We start from the raw sequence: 8,254 nt of genomic DNA on the forward strand, positions 1-8,254 counted from the left end.
CAGCCAGCTACTATTATGCTAAAGTACAATTTTACAGTAGAAAAGTATGGATTTAAACCTCTTGAGATCATTTCCCTTCTTCCTAAAATATGTAAACCCTTCAGAAATCTTTTCAGTGAGGGCTTCTAAACTTCAAGTGCTAGCAGTCATCAGATGTCCTTAGGCTACTATAATTCTTTAACCATAGCTTCATTTAACAGAGACTCCTATGTTGAGTTCTTTTTCTTAAAACTTTAAGGCTGTCAAAATTTTTTCCCACATTGTAGGTTGTCTCTTAGCTCTGTTGATGGTTTCTTTTGCAGTGCAGAAGCTTTTTAATAAGATGAGATCCCAGTTGTTGATTCTTTCTGCTAGTTCCCATGCTACTGAGGATTTGTTCATAAAGTCTGGAACCCTTCTCCATTGTTGGTGGGAGTGCAGACTGGTGCAACCACTATGGAAATCAATATGGAGATACCTCAAAGAGCTGGGACTAGAGGTTCCATTTGACCCAGCCATCCCTCTGCTGGGTATCTTTCCAAAAGAATTAAAAGAATCATACCACAGTGATATATGCACACCTCTGTTTATTGCAGCACAGTTTGTAATAGCTAAAACTTGGAAACAGCCCATTTGCCCATCAGTTGGAAACTGGATAAAAAAGATGTGGTTTTTCTATAAAATGGAATACTACTCAGCCATAAAGAATGAGAAATTAGATTCATTCATAGGAAAATGGATACATATTGAGGATATACTAAGTGAAATAAATAAGTCACACATGTGTAAATACTGAATAGTTTCTCTAGTGTGAAAAACTATAATAGTATATAAGATCCTAATGAGATAATTGACCATGTGAAATAGGAAGAAAAGGGCTAAAGGTGTAGGGAAAATGGGAAGGGTAGGGGAAAGGTAATAAGGGAAAAGAAAAACATATGACAAAAATGAAAAAATGGAAATAAAGTGTTTGTAAATAGGGAAGGGAGGAGGGGATGAAGGGAGGGCACGGATAAGGGGGAAAAAATGAGAACCAAGACCTGTCATGTAAAGGTACAAGATCTCAATAATGAATGTAATTGTACTGTATACCTAAAATGTACCAATAAACTCAATAAAAGAAAAAAATAAAAATAAATTTGAAAAAAACTTTAAGGCTGTCATTCTGCTGATTTCAAGCTTACATTGATACTTTTGAGAAGTCAGTTACCAGTTTAATAAAAATTATTTTTTAAGTAAAGTATCTTTTCTTTCAGCTGTGTTGTTGTTGCTGCTTGCTGCTGTTGTTATTTGAGATGAGGTCTTACTACACTGCCCAGGCTAGTTTTGAGCTTATGAGCTTGAGTGATCCTCCCAAGCAGCTGAGACTACAGGCCACCCACACCCAGCCTCAGCTATTACTATGATCTCTTTGCCTCTGGTGTTCTGCAATCTTACCAGAAAGTGTCTAGATGTGAATTATCTTTTAATTTCCTAATTATTTTTATGTTTTTTTCTGTATTTCTTTATTTACTCCAAGTCTATCAAATCTGAGATTGTCTTTCATCAACTCCAGGAAGTTCTCAGTTTATTACTCTTCAAATATTGCCTTCTCCCATTGTCTTACTTCCCTTTGGAATTCCATTTTGATCTCTACTGGGCTTTATTCTATCCTGTCTGTCTCACTCTTTTTTTTTTTTTTTTTTCTCGGTACCAGGGATTGAACTTGGGACCTTGCGCTTACTTGTGAGGCAGGTGGTGGAACTAGTGAGCTAAATCCCTGGCCCTTGTCTCACTCTTTTTACATAACTTAATTTTTTAAAAATTAAATTTTCTTTGGCTGGGAATTTAGCTCGGTGGCACTGTGCCTGTTGCAAGTGCGAGGTCCTGAGTTCAATACCCAATACCAAAACAAAAATTTTTTTAAATTTTTCTTTATGAAATAATTTCAGACTTCCAAGAGTTGCACAAATACCAGCAGTTTTTATATGCCTTTCTCCACCTTCCCCAAATATTAGCACTTTAAATAGTGGTGATAAAGTGCACAAAAATGGGATATTAACTTCGAGCCACAGATCTTCCCATAACTGTCTTATAGTTCACATTTCATCAAATGTCTTAAGGTCATTTTTCTGGTCCATTGTACATGTTACATTTCCTTCCCATGTGTCTTAAGTCATTTCCTCATCCCTCTCACAATTTAAAGGAGATCCCTCAGTGACCTGCCTTCCCCACCACCTTCCCCTACCTCCTAACAAGTCAGCTTTAATGCCCCACAATCCAAACACCTATCAAAAGCCCTGCCTGTGAGTACATAAGGCTCGGGGGAGGAGGAGACCTAGATATAAGCCATAACATCATGCATGTCTCCTTAATCTCTTCCAATCTCAGAATATTAGCCTTTCCCTCACTTTTGTGACTGACATTTTTTAAGATTATGAGCTATTTACTTCATAGAATATCTTGCTTTAGGACTTTTATGATGTTTCTTCATAAAATTTAGGTTGTGCATTTTTTGCAGAATTTCCCAAAAGTGACATTGTATTCTTTTCAATATATCACATCAGGAGGTAAAAGATGTCAAATGTCTTCTTACAGAAGATATTACCTTGATTTCTAAATTACAGTGGTATAACCTCTTGTCTCAACATCATTCAGGTTTTCTACCTCAGTCTCTCTGTTATGTTTTGTATAATTTCTTCATATTGTTTCGTTCTTCAAATGTGCCTATTTTGTTATTTTAACTGGTCACTTTTTTTCTTATTTTGTTAGGTTATTTCCAAAGTGTTTTTCAAAAAGACCTGATCAGTTCTGATAGTTTTGTCCTTTTGCCATATTTTAATCTCCTTTTCTTTAATATCTTATATTTTTTATGTGATAATTCAAATACTGTACTTTCTCAGAGTCTGATTATTTCCTCAACTCTTGTTCTTGGTGGCACATTTCTTACTGTGTTTCATGATTTTGAAAGGGGAAAGAAGGGATATATACACATGTTCATTCTCTATCTGTGGCAATATTTTTAATATGGTATTTAAATCTCAGAAGGATTTTTATTTGCTTCTGCCTGGAAGTACTACCAACACAGAGCCATATAAACCAGGCTTTTTTCTTTTGTTTTCTTTTTCTTTTTTTTTTGGTGGGGATGACTCACACTAGTACAGTGGTGGCAAACCTAAAGCACATGTATTGAGGCAGGTTGTTTTTAGCACTGAAATCTAAAAAGTTCACCATCATTGTACTAATAGTATAAATACAGAATTGAACCAGTATTAAGTTAGAGGCTTGTGGTAAACAATTATGAAGAGAGAATTCATTGATCTCTGGTACAAAAAAAACAAAAATCAAAGAGAGAATTCATCTTTATTTCCACTCTACAAAAAGCCAAAATGAAGTTAGGTACTTATCCATCAACCACCCTGTGTAATAGACAAGCCATTTTTTTCTTTAATTCTTATACCAACCAAAAATGTCACTGTTTGGAAACTCCAGCTATATTTGGGTAGGGGAAGAGAGGGCCTCAGTTGTGACTTCCCAGCCTTTTTGGATCCAAAGCTTTCTTTCCTATTCCCAGACTAGGCCCAGTGATCAAGAAATACATCCAGAGAAAGCATCACTTCCACTGGCTTCCTATTATGGACTCATTTCATCTTAACATTTCTGGCCTCTGTGAAGTCTTTACTTTGCTTCAGTTGGGGTATGAAATAAAAGAGTTTTAATTTGTTTTAAATCCAGTATTTTCTGGTATGTGTATGTTAAACTACAGTGAGTTTCTCTATCCTTTAATGTACCACACTGTCAAAAACAGAAGCTTTAGGGGTTCGTTGGTACTACTATAGAGAAAAATATAATTTATAGCACAGTAGAAAACATAGGGTTTGCAATGATAGTTTTTAAAAAGAGGTGAATTCAATTTCAACTCTTCCAACTATAAAATATGACTGATAGCCAAAGAATTAACCCCAATAAGTAGTAAGGGAGGAGGATGCTTCCTATCAACTCACTTTTGTCCTGTTCAGTCATTCATTCCCCGCTGTCTGACAGAGTTACTATTTTTATAGACCACCCAGAGCAGGCTGGGTCCTTGAATCCTGGGCCAAAAATAGTTACATGGCTTCTTTACCATCTCTAAAACATCAGTAAGGCCTGAAAAGTTAACCCTTTTAGGTCTGTTTGGTTTATTCTCTCTTTTTGTGTGATGACAATTCAGTAACCCAAAACTCTTGAAACTAATGTAGTGAGTTTTGCTGTATATTACATTTGACAAAATTTACTTTAGATGTAATGTGTATTTACATATCAATATTAAATGCCTTCAGGAACTATTTAATTAACATATATATATATAGATATATATGTAACAATGATGGAGAAACTTTTAGAGCTTTCACTGATAACAAACAGCTGGTTGCAGCATACATGCCATAGGTTCGCCCCCACTTCATATAATGTGCGTGCTATATATTTCTTTCTCACTTGGTCTCAGACCAATAAGGCACAAAAGTTAATTTTAACCAGATGTGGTGTCACATGCCTGTAATCGCAGGCTGAGGCAGGACTGCCTGAGTTCAAGGCCAGCCTGGGCTACATAGTGAGTTCAAAGCCAGCCTGAACTACACAGTGAAATCCTGTCTCAAACAAAGAAACACACAAAAGTTGATTTTACTTAGAGCATCTAAAACAACATAATTAACATTATCATGGTAATGTGATCTAAAAGAATTTCAGCTTCTAAATTTAAAATGCTTTGGAAATCTCTGATTAAAATGTCTATTTGTCTGGCTAAACTTAATTTTGTAGTATCTAAGAAAAGTTCAGCTAGAATGCACAATCTGTACCAATTAAAACATAATAATGCTCATTGAAGGTTTCTAGATACGCAAGACCATAGATGTGGAAATTATTCAATAAATATCTTCAAGATTGAAAAAGCTTCAACCGGGGACTTCCTTCTCCCCTGGCAGACACCCAGACCCAAGAAGATCCCATCTTGCAGTGAAGAAATTGAAAATGACAGGACTAGTCAAGAAATGCTTCTGAATAATACACATGATGGGATATCTTGATCCTTAACATTTGATTCAGGGATAAGTTTCAGTCTTTCAAATCATTTTTCTTCTTTGAGCTTTGATATTTTACTATTCATGCCAAATCTTGTCTAGAAGAAATAGTTCTTGACTTTTATGATTTTTGCAGCCAAATTCCTTATTTCCTTCTTGGTGTTTGGGGATATTCCAACTTGTTAAGATACTTCTACATTTCTTCATTCCTGCCAGCTCTTCTCTTTGTTATTTTCCTTCACTCTAAGGCATTTAATATGTTTTTAAGTTTGAATAGTTCCTAACATCTCACTATTTCTTGGCTTTCTGTTCCTAAAGCCTCACCCAAAGAAACAGATCTCAGCTGGTTGATACTCGGGATTTTCAAATATGTAAACTTTCTCCCATTCTTAATTCCTTATTTTAGACAGTCTATCTGATTCTATTTTTTAACTCAGTTTCTCGATAAAATTTGGATTATCAGCTCTTCCTTTTATGCTGGATCAACCATGGAAACAAGATCCATCCCCACAGCAGCTGTGAAGATCATTAATTCATTTAAAACTTTTTTTCAACCAAATTTTGGTTTACACATAAGGATTTCCATAACAAGAAGCCTCCTCCACTCCTTTCCTTACTTCCTGCAGCATAATCCAATGCTACAGACACCAGAGGCATGGGAACTTCTGTCTGAATGATGAATATTAAAACTGAAATAAAAACATCTGAACTTAGAGACACAAACTTTAATGGAGAAGGAAGAGAACATAGAGAAGAAAAGCTAAAGAGGCCATAGCTCTGATGGAGAAAATAGACTGATCATTAACAAAGGAAGGGGTCAGCTTTTAGGATCACTAGAGTTTGGTAGTTTCCCACTGGGTCATGAGTATGGAATTTTTTTAGAAATCTCTTCTTTCTGTTTCAAGGGGTCTCTTCCCGTGTAAGATAAGGATCTTACAGCTATTCCCCTGGGAGACCTCACAATGTGTCCGGCCCCACTCCCTGCTGTCACAGTGGATTTGATCCTTGAAATACAATTAGAAGAGTAAAGGGAAAGGCACATTCTATACATTGTTGGCAAGGGAGGATAAGGAGATACATCTTTACCTTCAGTGGATAACACATCATAGATTAAGGCCCAAGAATCCTCCCATGTCTCATCCCCATAAAGGCCCCTGTCTGTCTCATGGCATAAAGCCTGATGGCCTGGCCACTATCAGGGTTACTGGTTATGTCTAAGTTCCCTAAAGAAAAGTCTGCCCAGGTACAGTGGCCAGTAACCTCTAGCCCCAGCTATTTGGGAGGCTGAAGTGGGAAGATCACTTGAGTCCAGGAGTTTGAAACCAAGCCTGGGCAATACAGCAAAACCCCATTAAAAAAAAAAATATGCCTGTGATACTGTAATATAATAAGAAATGTATATTTGTTGTTGTCCAGGTTCCTGACACAGAGCCTTGGGCGTTCCAAGGTGAGAGGAGCATCGTTTTTTATTTATAAGCCCCTTCCAACCATACCTGAGTTTATGCTAATGAGATGACTCTGGGAAGATGAAGACTGCCAGAAGAGCCAACCATGTCATTATTCAAATAAGTTCAAATTTTGTGTCTCATCTCCCAAACTCCAGAGAGGGAAGGGGAGATTGAGTTCAAGCACCAAAGGCCAATAGTTTAATCACTCACACTGACATAACGAAGTCTCCATAAAAAACAAATAATGGGGCATTCCAGGCTGGCAAATACAAGAAGGTGCTGGGTGAGTTGCTTATCTGGAGAGGGCATGGAATCCTCTTGCCTTCCACTGTACCTTATCCTAAGTATCTCTTCCATTTGGCTTGCCCTATGTATCCTTTACAGTAAACCAATAATAGTAAGTAATGTGTTTCCCTAAATTTTATGAGCCATTCTAGATAATTATTGAACCTTACGGTGGACAGGGATGTGGGAACCCTCAATTTATAGCCAAGTTATAGGTTACAAGCTATAGGTGACAAACTGGGATGTGTGACTGGTGACTCAGATCTTTCTGCCATCTTCATGATTGTTCCTCATACTACACTTGTTTACATACCTGCTTCTTTCAGTAGACTTTTATTCATGTTTACATCCCTCACTCCTGGTACCTGCAAACAATAAGTGCTCTACAAATATTTACTGTGTCTAACTGAATAGATAAATATGTACCTCACACAGCCTCAGATAAAAAATGAGGTACTAAAAGCACGCACAAGGGCTAAGGGTGGAGTTCAGTGGCAGAGAATTTACCTAACACGTCCAAAGCCCTGGGTTGAATCAAAAGTACCAAGAAGAAAAAGCATGCAGTTTTTTTGGCAAAAGTGAATAAACATGTATGAAAGCATTTGTGGCCTATGATGAATACTGCATTATCTCTAAGGAGAAAAATCTGAAAATTAGACAATGTAATCTGAGACCTTACAACAGGGATGAAGTGTACATAAAAATGAACAGCCCAACAAGACTTCAGCAAGTGGAAGAAAATATCTATAACAAATTGCATAACTGATGAAAAGTAGATGAATGAAAACAATAAGAATGTTAGTGGGAGAACTCTTAAGATCATAAATAAAATTAAGAAGCAACTGAAAGATAGAAGTTCTTTTGGTTTAGGAATGGTGTATATAAAAATACAAAAGTGGGCTGGGGATTTAGTTCAGTGGCACCACACCTGTCTCACAAGCGAAAGGTCCAGAGTTGGATTCCCAGCATCAAAAAAAAAAAAGTGGGAATTAGTGAATGTACCCAGAATATGTCAAGCAGGTTGGGTATGAATACTAGATGTATATTTAATGCACAAGTGGTTTATAGCAACTCCAACAACAAAAAAAGATTTTTTAAGCAAGACTATTAGTAATATTTAAAAGAGAAATACAACTAGCTAAAGATGTAAAAATAAATGAATAAATAACTATTAATAGGGAGAAACACTCATTCATTCATTGCACAAGTTCTTCTTGAGTGACTACTATGTGCAAGGCATTCTTCTACTGCACTAGACAACAAAGGAATAAAAATCCTTACAGGGAAAGAAAGACAATAATGTGCATAAGTTATACAGACTATGAAAGGTGCTAATGCAGAAAATGAAGGAGGAGAGCCATCGCTCAAGCACCAGGAAGGTAGGCCGGCCCGATCCACCGCGGGAAGGAGAACCACACCTGCTCCCGACCCAGCAGCCATCGCTCAAACACTGGGAAGGTAGCCGCGCGGGCGCCCCTGAACCCCCACAACCTCCCCCCCCCC

The 8,254-nt window shown here is 37.1% G+C and overlaps 1 protein-coding gene and 1 pseudogene across 3 annotated transcripts in view; one reads left to right on the forward strand and one right to left on the reverse strand.

Annotated features, from left to right (window-relative positions):
* The window catches only part of Atf6 (activating transcription factor 6), a 204,911-nt gene that overhangs the window by 135,245 nt on the left and 61,412 nt on the right, over positions 1-8,254 (reverse strand). The gene's annotated exons all lie outside the window — the stretch shown is intronic.
* Positions 7,344-8,254, forward strand: part of LOC104857311 — a 6,947-nt pseudogene continuing 6,036 nt past the window's right edge.

This window comes from Fukomys damarensis, unplaced genomic scaffold (genome assembly GCF_012274545.1).
Source record: "Fukomys damarensis isolate Sample0158 unplaced genomic scaffold, DMR_v1.0_HiC HiC_scaffold_19, whole genome shotgun sequence".
NCBI lineage: Eukaryota > Metazoa > Chordata > Mammalia > Rodentia > Bathyergidae > Fukomys > Fukomys damarensis.